This window comes from Falco naumanni, chromosome 3 (genome assembly GCF_017639655.2).
Source record: "Falco naumanni isolate bFalNau1 chromosome 3, bFalNau1.pat, whole genome shotgun sequence".
NCBI lineage: Eukaryota > Metazoa > Chordata > Aves > Falconiformes > Falconidae > Falco > Falco naumanni.
The window spans coordinates 108,930,041-108,942,322 of NC_054056.1; the positions used below are offsets into that span (position 1 = coordinate 108,930,041).

Below are 12,282 nucleotides of genomic sequence, written 5' to 3' on the forward strand. Positions count from 1 at the left end.
CGGGGAGGTGTGGGATGTAGAGCTGGGACTGGGAGTGCGGGGAGGTGTGGGGTGCAGAGCTGGGACGGGGGGCGCGGGGAGGTGGGTGCAGAGCTGGGACTGGGGGTGCAAACCTGGGACTTGGGTTGCAGGGGAGGAGTGGGGTGCAGAGCTGGGACGGGGGGTGCAGGGGAGGCTCGGGGTGCAGAGCTGGGTGCAGAGGGGGTTTGGGGTGCAGACCTGGGACTGCGGGGCGGTTGGGTGTCAGGGTGCGCCTCCGTTTCGGGAGGCCGGGCAGTGCCGTGCTGCGTGGCACGGTCTGGCCCCAGCCCTGGTGCGGCGTGTGCACGGGGAGCCCGCGGGCCACCAGCCAGTTCCATTAATTAGCAACTACAGCTGATGGAGTTTCTGCTGCCCTGACCTGGCCACGTCACCACCAAGCACCCTGCTTCCGCTTTGGTTTTTGCTTTTGCTGGCAGAAGCAGATCAAAGCCCACCCCCACCCCACCCCACCCCCCGCCTCAAAATTAGCTCACCAGCCTGATGTGTGGCTGATGCTCATTGGGCACCCACACCACGGAGGGGATGAGCTTGGTGGGCTGTAGTGGGGTGCACCACAAGGTGACCCCAGCTTAGCCCGCCCCCCCCCCCCCCCCCCAACTCTCCACAGAGTTTTGGCCACAATGGAGGGGGTTGGGCTAGTGGGCAAGCACATCCTGGTGACGGGTGGCACTGGCTTGGTGGGAAGAGCCATCGAGAAGGTGGTGGCTGATGGAGAGGGGCAGCTGGACGAGGAGTGGATCTTCATGTTCTCCAGAGATGCTGATATGATGTGAGTGGACTCTGTGGGTTTTTTACTTGGAAAGCCCCCAGTCTGCTCTCTTGACTCCACTGAACCCCCAGATTTCCTGTCCCAGGAGAACCACAGAGACCAAAGCCCTGTTTGAGAAGCACAAGCCTACCCATGTCATCCACCTGGCTGCCATGGTCGGAGGCCTCTTCAGAAACATCTGCTACAACCTGGATTTTTGGGTGAGCACCTGGGAATCAGGTACTGACAGGGTCCCTGTGGATGCTGCAACACTCTGCCCTCCCTGAGCTGGGACATGGGGACACAACTGGCTCTGCTTCCAAAATCCAAACCAGAGCTCTGGAGTTTCTGGTTTCTGGAGTTATTAATGAGTTATTACCCGTAGGATGCAGGGGTTTGGGAGTCCCCACCCTACACATCTGAGAAATCTCTCCATCCCCAGAGAAGAAACACACTCATCATACTCATCATATGCACTTGGCATACGAGACAGGGGTGCAGAAGGTGGTCTCCTGCCTCTCCACCTGCATCTTACCAGACAAGATGATGTACCCCCGTCGATGAGAGCATGGTGAGCATCTCTGTCCCTAGGCACGTCCCAGGAGACATCCCTGCCCTGCTTAATTCTCTTCTCCTATCCCCAGATTCACAATGGGACACCTCACAGCTCCAACTTTGGCTATTCCTATGCCAAGAGGATGATCGACATCCAGAATAGGTGCGTGTTGGGGAGGAGGGGAGGCGAGGCATGGGAGAGTTCTTGCAGGCTGTGAGCACCCACCGGTTATCAGGCCCAGGGGAATCCCCTGGGACTCCCAGGAATTAAACTGAGCTGGGGAGGTACCTGGGCTCAGCAGATGGAAATGCCACTAGCCAAAGTCTTCTGGAGACATCTTTGTGCTGGAGGGGGGTGAGCCCACCCACACCTTCCCTGCTCTCACCCAGGGGCTACTTTGAGCAGCATGGCTGCCGCTTCACCGCTGTCATCCCCACCAACATCTTTGGGCCACATGACAACTTCAACATCGAGGATGGGCATGTCTTGCCTGGGCTCATCCACAAGGTCTGCCTGGCCAAACATGAGTGTGGCAGGACTTCTTGTGGCCTTTTTTGGGAGCATTGGGTTGTTGTGGGGATTTTTTTGTTGGTTTAGGTTTTTTTCTTCCTGCTTGCTTAATCAGCTGTTCTGCAGAGTAGCCAGGGTGGGTGGAGGTAGCTCAAGTGCTCATGGACACACTTTCCTTCCTCCTGCAGAAACTGGCTGTGCTCTGACTGTCTGGGGCACTGGCAAGCCCAGAAGACAGTTCATCTACTCTCTGGTATGCATGGCCTCAGGGACCTCTGGGAGCACTCACCTCCCACAGCTTGGGGAGGGCAGAGTACAGAGGGGGGGGGGGGGCAGGGCCAGGGCGCAGGGCACAGTGCCTGGATTTCAGCAGGGTCTGAGCCCACCTGGGTTGTCCCAGGAAGCATTGGCCATCCTCAGGGTTGGGTCCCCTTGTGATGGGAGGGCTGGGGGACAGCAGCCGCTCCCCAAGAGCCATCTACCCCTCCACAGGACCTGGCCCGGCTCTTCCTTTGGGTCCTGCGGGAATACGATGAGGTGGAGCCCATCATTTTGTCAGGTAAGCACTGCCCGTCCCTGCCACAACCCTGCCTCCAGCCTCTTCAAGAGGATGGGAGAATCATGTCCTGCTCCATAGTGGGAGAAGAAGATGAAGTGTCCATCAGGGAGGCAGCAGAGGCAATTGTGGAGGCCATGGACTTCAGGGGAGAGCTTGTTGTATCCTTTACCACAGACTGGCTTCCCCTTGCTTGCAGGGCTGCTACAGCATGGGGGGGGGACCCCACTTTCCATCAGCAGCCACAGTGCTCCAGGGGAGATGCTGTGGTCCAGAGCATTGCTCCCGCTGCCCCAGCCAGGACACAGTGGGGCAGAACAAGACCCATTTTTCCCCTTTGGTTTCCCTTAATCCTTCCCATCCCAGTTTGATACCACCAAGGCAGATGGGCAGTTCAAGACAGCCAGCAATGCCAAGCTGCGGCGCTACCTACCCAGCTTCCAGTTTACACCCTTCAGGAAAGGTGAGATGGGAGGCTCCACTAAACATGGAGGTCCTACCCACTGCAGTTAGCTTTGATGGCATCAGGGTGGTCCAGCCTTTCAACTCTTAAAGGGGGCTCAGAAGGATGGGGACTGACTTTTTAGTAAGGCCTGTAGTGATAGGACAAGGGTTAATGGTTTTAAACTACAAGAGGGTAGATTCAGACTAGATACATGGAAAGTTTTTACACTGAAGGTGGTGAGACACTGCATCAGGTTGCCTAGAGGGGTGGTAGATGCCCCATCACTGAAAACATTCAAGGTCATGTTAGATGGGGCTCTGAGCAACCTGATCTAGTTGAAGATGTCCCTGCCCATGGCAGGGGGGGTGGACTAGATGGCCTTTAGAGGTCCCTTCCAACCCAAACCGTTCTGTGAGTCTATGAACAAACTGCATTCCCAATCCCAAAACCCATCCCATCTTCTCCCTCCCCAGCTGTGAAGGAGACCTGTGCCTGGTTCAACACCAACTACGCCAACGCCAGGAAGTGACAGGCCAACACAGCACTGGCACCGGCATCATCCTCTTCAACTCAGGGTTGTCCTTTTTTTGGGGTAGAGGACTGGGCTGGGGGAGTGCCAGTCACATTTCCAAAATAAAAGGGGGCCAGAGCCCAGTGAGCAGCCCCCACATTCTTGCCCACTGCTGGGAGCAGCACAGGATGCCCAGGGGAGGAAGTCTGGGGCACCCCAAAGGTGCTGACACCCCAGACCAGTTAGTAGCAGCCAGCTGGAGCCACCACTATCAGCCACCTTGGCTGTGTCCAAGAGTCTGGTGGTTCTGGCTGAGCTGTAATGAGCTATGCTGCTAATTGCCTGTAATTAGGTTGTAATAAAGGGAAGGTGATCAGGGTTCCTTTGGCACAGGAATGGCAGCTGGGCATTTGCTGTTGCTTTTGCACATGCGGATGGTCCAAAAGCCCCAGCATCAGGGGGACCAGAATGAGGAAGGCGCCAGCTGTAAATATGGCATTTATTAAAATATATCGAAATAGCATAAAACTGGTAAGATAAGGAGCATCCACCCTGCAGCACAGTCCTGTATCCATGTCAAATCGCACCTTTAGGGTCCTGAGCACCATTCTGCCAGGATCTAGAAGAGCCAAAAGGTTTTAAACTTCTCTGGGAGGGGGGCAGAGGGTCAAACACGGAGGTACGAGTCCCTGACCAAGCCGCTGCATGAGGCTTAACCAGTGGTGTGGAGATGGCAGAAATCCTGCCCATGGATGGCTTCTTTCCAGCATTGCTGCTCGGCCCCGATGAGCCCCTGGCATGGGGACCATAGGGACAGTAAGGACCTACAGAGGGAGGAGAGACCTGTCAGCACCCCAGGAAGCCCCCAGTGGGACTGTCCCCCCACGGTTGGGTCACTGGCTGCACCCCGAGGTGACCCCAGCCCCTGATGTCCCTGGAGAAGGGATGTCCTCTATGGTTGGTACTCGTATGTCGCTGGCTAGAGGCTGGCTCAGGCTGCAGGGTTTGGGCTCCCAGCACTTCCCACCACCCATGGCTGGCTCCAGCATCGCCTGGCTGAGGAAGAAGGGGTTTAGACAGGGCATCCTGCAGCCCTGCAGGAGATGTCCCTTGCCCCCTGATGACATGTAGGTCTTACAGGATGTGCCTTGGCCATCATTGCAGGACACACACCGCCACCCAGAATTTCTCCCTGTGTGTTGTCGATTTGTTAAAGAGTTGAGATCAATTGATTTTATTGGTTTGATTATCTGATTTTATAGAGTTATTTTATAGAATAGAAATATAGGAGGATAAGAAATATTTTTAATGAAACTTATAGTTGCACAGTAAAAGCTGCTATGAGATCTTCTGTACGTCCTGTATCAAGGCTAGAAGAAGGGCCTGGAACTATTGTTAAAACATAGGTAATAACTCTAGGGTTGAAAGGTTCCTTTGTATCTAACTAGTCTTCTGTATAAAGAAAGTATATTGAGATGTCAGAATGTAGGATTAATGGGAACTGGGGAGAGTCGACTGGAACAGCTTGTAGGTGCCTGCCAAGAAACTGTGAACTTTAGTAAAAGGTAATTCCGGCAGGGGGAGATCGCGACCACCGACTCATATACCACCTACCCAAATCGTACCCTAGACCCATTTCTAGACCTTTCTACGCTTTACTGCGCAGAATCGGATATAGGAGGAGAGTATGTAAATGATTTACGGGAAATGTTATGATTATGCATGAATAATTAATGAATATGTATGAATAAGTTTTATATATGGTGTCTGATTTTGAGACCTGGCGTGCGTTGATCGCGAGAGGACTCGCTCAAGCACCCGGCCGTCAATAAAGAAGTGTCTGCTTATCTACATCACATTGGTGTCGATAAGTTCTTCATTCCGAGATTTCGGTAACATGTGTGTCACATCCCCAGCCCTGGCTCCTCTCCCAATGAGGTATCCTGCACCCAAAGGTGCACTGACAACGAGGACACCCCAGCCCTAGAGGGCCTGACCCTCAGGGGGACCTAGCTGGCCCCCAGGAGCAGGGTCTGGATGAATATGGGGACATCCCACCCAGCTCAGGCTTGCCCTACACAAGCTCAGTTTTGTACTCCAGCCACCAGGGATGGGTGACACCCGCCCTGGTAAACCAGGGAGGCCTCCTGCCATCACTGGGTGCTGCTCCAGGCATGAGAGCCCTGCAAGAACATGGCATGGGTGGTGACACTCCCAGCACTGCTGTCCTTCGGTAGACGGTGGGGACACCCTGGAATGCTGTGCATACCCTAGCATAGCTTGGAGATGCTCTGGGGTAAAACATGCCCCAGCACAGGATGGGGATGTGCTGGGGCTTCAGATCCCTGTCCTAGAGCCACTACACCTCCCACCTCATGGTCGTCTCTCCCATGTCCCCCTGCCCAGACAGCTCTCACCTTGCAGGCAGCTCATCTCCATCCTGTCCAGCTCTTCATGCAAGAGCTTCATTTTACACTTCCTGCATGGGAAGAAGGAGAACTAGAGTCCCATGGCATTGGTGGCTTCTGTGTCACCATCACGATGGCAGCTCACTCACCAGCCTCCCCTCACCAGCCTCTGGGCAGAAATAAACCAAGGATCTAGGATGAGATAGCAAAAAGCTATCAAGATTTGTGCAGCCCACCCCTCTCCTCCTGAGGGCCAGCAGCCCAGCCCACCCCACGTGAAGACCAGCAGCCTTCCCCTCTCCTCTCCTCCCATACCTTCCCCACCGCTCTCCTCTCCTGTCTCATCCCCTCTCATCCCTTCTACACCCTTCTCTCCACTGCTCCGCTCTCAATTCCTCTCCTCTCCCCGCCTATCTCCACTCCTCTCCTCCTCTCTCCTCCCCCATACATCCCATCCCCTCCCTTCCACACTCCCCTCCCCTCGGTTCCCCTCTGCTCCCCTTTTAATTCCTCTCCTGTGTTCCCCTCCCCTCCTCTCCCCGCCCATCTTCACACCTCACCTCCTCTCACCTCCTCTCTCTTCTCCTACTCTCTCCTCCTCCCTTCCCTTTACATCCCCTCCCCTCCCTTCCACACTGTCCTCGCCTCTCTCCTCCACGCCTCGCCTCCTCTCTCCTCCCTTCCCCATACATTCCATCCCATCGGTTCCCCTCACCTCTCCTCTCTTACTCTCTGCTCTCCTCCCTTCCCTCCTCTCCACTCCCCGCACCTCCCTGTCCCTCTCCTCTTCTCCCCTCTCCCCTCCCTTCCCCACTCTTGCCCTCCCCACCCCTCCCCTCGCCTCTCTCTACCTCGCCTGGCCTCCTCTCCTCCCCTCTCCTCCTTTCCTCTCACCTCCCCTCTCTCCTCCCTTCCCCATACATCCCCTCTCCTCCTCTCCCCTCCCCTCCCCATACATCCCTTCCTTCCTCTCCCTCTCTACCCCTCTCCTCCCCTGCCCTCCTATCCATTCCCCACCCCCATCCTCTACTCTCCTTTCTCCTCCAGTTCCCCACCCCTCCCCTCTCCTGCCCTCACCACCCCTCCCCAACTCCCCTCCTCTGCTCTCCTTTCCTCCAGTCTCTCCCACACCCTTCCCCTCCACACTGCTTCCCTCCCCTTACTTAGGCTTCCCCAAAAGTTTTCATACTTTGCGTTGTTGGTTAGTAGGCTTAGGACATTTAAGTTACCTAGGATTATGGCCGTTACAGTGTATAGTTTTAGCGTGGTTAGGGGGAGAAATTCAGATTCCTGAAACCTGGTGAAGGTGCTAGTTGAGGTAAGTTTAGGCCCTAAAACTCGTTGAAGGTTCTAATGGTGAAGACTTGATGTACTGAGGCCTGAGCAGCAAGCCCTCAGCCAAAGTTGGCCTTTAGATGAACCTACCAACGGAATGTTATGAAGAGAGAGATATATGTATATATTTAGTATTCTATCATGAGTGAGAGGCGTGATCCTTAGTGAACTATGTATGATCCTTAGCGAAAGATGTAGCTGAAGATAAACTGGAATCATGAGTGAAGAGATAGCACATCCTTCCTTGCTTAGAGGCAGGTCGCCAAGGCCATGGATCCAGCTGTTTGGCCTTGTTTGGAACTGGGTGGTCAAAATCCAGTAGATAAAGGAAACTCCCTCAGGTCCTCCCTGAGCCCTGGCCAGGCTTTGGTGGGATCTGAGGGGAGAGTGAAACCAGGTGTTTCCACATTTGCAATTAGGTGAGCTTGTGTATTCAATAGTACAAAAGCTGGACACTCTTGCAGCGACTTTGGAGACCTCAGCTACGAGGGGACACCCTGTGTAGGACTCCCCCATTGCCAGGAGAGGCTGTCCACATCCTTGCTGCAAGAGGGGCTCCACAGCACCTGTGGACCTGGAGGACAGTAATGTATTAAGGCAATTGGCATATGTATCTTCCTTCATCGCTATAGCTAACCTGGAGTAGTAATGATTAGGTCCATTGCCTTGCTTATCTGTTCTATTTCTTGAATCAGGGTATTGTAGGCTCATCCTTTTTGTATGTGCGTATTGCCTTCTTTTCTGTATGAATGTGAAACCAACAGTAAATAAAGGTTATTTTCTCTATTGGTGTCTGTGTGCTATCTAGCGACCTCACCATGTGACAAAACAAGGCCTTAAGTGAAAACAGTTTAGGCCCTACATCTCGACGGAGGCCCTAACTGAGGTAAGTTTAGGCCTCAAAACATGGCAAAGGCCCTAACAGAGGTAAGCTGAAGTCCTGAAACATGGCACAGGCCCTGATTTTTTGTCCTGAACTTGGCAAAGGCCGTAAAACTTAATGAATACCCCAGATGAGGTAAGTTTATGCACTAATATGGGAGAGGAGGATAGAGAATGTCTGAAGAGAGATATATGAAAGGAGGATGGAGAACGTCTGATCTGGCAAGAGATGAGAGAAGATCTGGGTATTGTGAAGGAAGGTAAGAAAGATAAACGTGGTTATCTAGTAGCAAATAGGTGTCTGCATGCTTGTAGTGAAATATGGCTATGTAACTGCATGAATGCTTTCTGCCCTGAGCCTGGTGGTCCATACAACTGGAATTTGTATCTGGGCTCAGAAATATAAATATGAGCTTCTCTGTACAATAAAGTGTCTCTGGTTGCACCACAGCTTGAGTCCGTGCTTTCATACACTGCAACTGCTCACTTTTGCACTCATTCAGAGCCCAAATGCTCCATGGAACCACCCAGACACAACTGGGTGAGGGAGGAAAATGGAGGGGAAGGCAGGAAAGAAGAGGAAAGGGGAGAAAAAAAGTGGAGAGAGGAGGCGAAGGGAGCCTTGGGGGGGAAAGTGGTGGGGGGGGAAAGCGGTGGGGGGGAGAGGGAGACAGGAGGGGAGGATTCAGGAGAGGAGGGGAAGGGAGGAAAGAGGAGGGTCAGAGAGGAGTTGAGAGGAGAGAGCAAAAGAGGAGAATGGAGGGGTGGGGAAGGGAGGAGTAAGGTGGGGACGGGATAGGTGGGATGGGGAGGGCGGGGAGAGGAGGAGTGATGAGAAGGATAGGGAGGGTAGAGGATGGGAAGTGTAGAGGACAGGAGGAGAGTTTAGGGAAGGGGACCGGAGAGGAGGAGGGAAGGGGAACAAAGGGGACAGGAGAGGAGGGGCTGCTCCAGAGAGCCAAGAGTGCTGGCCCCTCCTCCTGGGGGCCGGCAGCCCACCCCACTCCTGAGGACCAGCAGCCCACACCAGGTGTCCTGGTTTCACCTGGGATGGAGTTAACTTTTTTCTTAGTAGCTAGTACAGTGCTGTTTTGGCTCTCAGGTGAGAGCAATGGTGATAACCACACTGATGTTTCTAGTTGTTGTTGGGTAATGTTCATACTAGAGTCAAGGACTTCACAGTTCCTTGGGCCTTGCCAGCCAGAATGCTGGAGGGGCACAAGAGACCGGGAAGGGACACAGCCAGGACAGGTGACCTGAACCAGCCAAAGAGGTATTCCATACCATGGGACATCATGCTTGGTATATAAACTTGGGGGGTTAGCTGGGGGGGATCGTTTCTCAGGGACTGGCTGGGCATCGGCCAGCGGGTGGTGAGCAGTTGTACTGTGCATCACTTGGTTTCCTTTCTCCCTTTCCTTTGGATTTTACCCTTTTGCCCCACCTTTCCATTATGATTGTTATTGTTATTATTGACATTACCGTTATTTTAATTTTTGTTCTTACATTTTCATGCCATTTAAATTATTAAATTGTTCTTATCTCAACCCTCAAGTTTTGCATTCCTTCCTGATTCTCCTCCCCACCCCTCTGGGTGGGGGGGAGTCAGTAAGTGGCTATGTGGGGCTTGGTTGTCGGCTGAGGTTAAACCATGACACCAGCCCCCTCTGCCTGGGGGCTGGCAGCCCAGCCCAGGGGACCTTGCCAAATGGCAGCAGGATGGGACATCCAGGATGGGCACCCAGGCTGGGTCGTAGCAGCAATCAAGGGTGCCATGCCTCTTCCTCCCTGCAACCATCTCCCACTTGTCTGGGGTGGAGGTGAGCTGGTGATGGGGCTCCATCCTGCAAAGCATGGGCCAGGCTCCCCCAGCACTGTGTCAGGCAGCTGCCACCAGGCGCTGCCCTGCAGGGAAGTGAGAGCATGGTTGAGGGTAGAGCACCTCCAGCTCACCCCTGTGATACTCTCAGAGTGGCATGTCCCCAAACAGATCCCCCCACACCTGTCCCCACCTGTTATGTCAAGGACCAGGAAAGCAGAGAATGCCAAGATACAGAGAAGCTTGCCAAGGGGGTTGGAGACAAGGAAAAGGAAGATTGCACAGGGCAGCATGAGCACCAGTAGCGTGACCGTTAGCAGAAAGCAGGAGCGTGTATGATGCAGGTGGATGTGGTACTTGGGCTCTGACATGTGGGATGGTAAGCAAGAACCTTGTGTTGGCACCTACCAGCACCCATCTGCCCTCCAGCACCAAAGCGTAGCTCACCAGCTGGGCCAAGGATGGCGCAGAGGTGCTGCAGATGGTTCTTCAGCCAGCTCCACGCACCCTCCATGGTTGCCAGCATCAGCCTGAGCCTCTGGCTGATCTGTTGCAGCTTCTCCATCACCTCCTTCATCCAGTGCTGCTGGGTCAGGTCACTCTCTGCATGTGGGGGAGATGGATATGGCATTGGGATAAGCCAGGGGAGCTGCATTCAAGGGTGTCCTGCTGCAAAAAGAACTGGGAATGGGGTTTGCCACCTTCCTACCTAGTTGGGAATGGATGTCCTGAGCTCTACCCTGCACGTGGTAGAGGTCTGACAGGAAAACCCAGTGCCCTTTCCCAGGCCTCACAACACCACAGCTGCTCACGTCCCCTGTAGGGAGAGCCAAGACGTTTCAGTCCCTAAAGTGGGACACAAGGATATATAGCAGCATCCCAGCTGGTGGCCCTTACCCGTCTGCTGGGTGATGTCCTCCACAAGCCAGGCCATCTAGTGCCACCAGCTGGTGATGCGGGTTTCATCCAGCACTGGCTGCTGCAGGCTGTGATGGACAGGGATCTCCGGTCTTGGCTGCGGCCACTGAGCCAGCCACTCCCACAGCTCCTCCTGGGGCGAATACTGGGGAGTAGTGGAATGGTGGTGACAGGGGGCGGCTCCACAGCATCCCACAAACCATCACTCCATGGTGATGCCCACCACCACCTACCAGGTGGAAGCTGGCTCACCCTCAGCATTCAGCCTCCATGCCATGGTGCTGGGGAGACTGGAAAAGCCTTCAGAAGCAAGTAAAGCTGGCAAGGCTGAGGGTGGGAAGAGGGTTAGGAGTGGACACCCCCATCTGCCGTGACGGAAGTGGGCTGAACAAGGCTGGTTTTACCCCAAAATGAGGATGAGCAGCTGAGCAGAGGTGGCTGGGTGCCACTCAGGCTCTGCGACTACAAGGTTTAGGATTTTTTATTATTATTATTTTTTGGGGGTGGGGGCGGGAACTGCAATGGATTAATACAGAATTTGGGGTGGAATTGGAGAAAACAGGATTTGAGGTGCCCTGTCCTGGCACTTTACCATATCTGACATGCAGTGGTGTGTCCAGTGACCTTCAGTGCTGGCCCGGCAGTTGAACAGGTCAACCTCCAGCCTGGTCACTGGCCTGGCAGTTGAACAGGTCAACCTCCAGCCTGGTCACCACCTCCTCACTCAAGTCAGTGCAGAATGAGCAGAGCCACACCATGACCTGGTGGCAGCAGGACTCAGCACCCATGGGTGCCCCCAGCACAGCTGGAGTGAGCATATAGAGGGGTTGGTTTTGGGCGTGAAACAAGGAGAACTGCTTGAGTCCACCCCAAACCTTTGCCTTCAACTCCCAAAGACATCCCATGCCAACACGAGGCAGCCCACACCAGCAAAAGCAGCTGCCCAGGGTGGGGTGGGGGGGTGTCCTGGGGATCCCCTGTTTCCCCAGCCCGGGGGGAGACCCACAGCCACACCTGATGGTGGCAGAAGTTCATGGGTGATGGCCCCCAGCAAGCGGCTTCAGTCTAGAACTGGTCAACACATGCTGCCATCTCAGAGGGGACAGATGGGCGGATCCCCAGCTTCTCTGGGCAGATGCCAAAGCCCAGCCACCCACAAAACCTGGCAGTGGTGCAGAGGAGCAGCACAGCCCAGCAGCTCCGGGGCATGATGATGATGACGACTGGGGGTTCCTGCAGGGAGAAAAGAGTGGGGAGCACCCCAACACCAGGACCAGCCCCCCACCAAGGTCAAGGACAGGTTTGGGGGACCGCCCATTGAGGCTACCCACCACATTGCGGGGGGACCCCCCCAGTACACTCAGGGGTACCTGGGGCTCGGCTGATGGTCCAGGCCCGGGGCGGTGGAGGCGGCTAGGGACCCCCACGCGCGTGAACCGCGGCGGCTCCGCCCCAGCCACAGCCACCTCCCGCGCCTGCGCAGACACCCGCCACTCTTCCGGGGCCCGCCTCTAATACCCAAGAGCCGCCAATGGGTGAGCAGGGGCGGGCA

The 12,282-nt window shown here is 54.9% G+C and overlaps 1 long non-coding RNA gene and 1 pseudogene across 2 annotated transcripts; one reads left to right on the forward strand and one right to left on the reverse strand.

Annotated features, from left to right (window-relative positions):
- Positions 1-139: 139 nt before the first annotated feature.
- On the forward strand, positions 140-3,764 carry LOC121085468 (annotated as a pseudogene).
- A 235-nt stretch (positions 3,765-3,999) lies between these two features.
- On the reverse strand, positions 4,000-12,197 carry LOC121085469. Of its 2 annotated transcripts, none has more exons than XR_005827075.1 (6): positions 12,101-12,197; positions 10,710-11,963; positions 10,522-10,629; positions 10,260-10,415; positions 5,266-5,968; positions 4,000-4,560 (listed from the first exon to the last, which is right to left on the reverse strand). It is a non-coding gene; the product is annotated as an uncharacterized LOC121085469 (long non-coding RNA). The 2 variants fall into 2 exon arrangements; XR_005827074.1 differs by having other exon boundaries at positions 10,710-10,863; positions 10,964-12,180.
- Between the last annotated feature and the right edge of the window lie 85 nt (positions 12,198-12,282).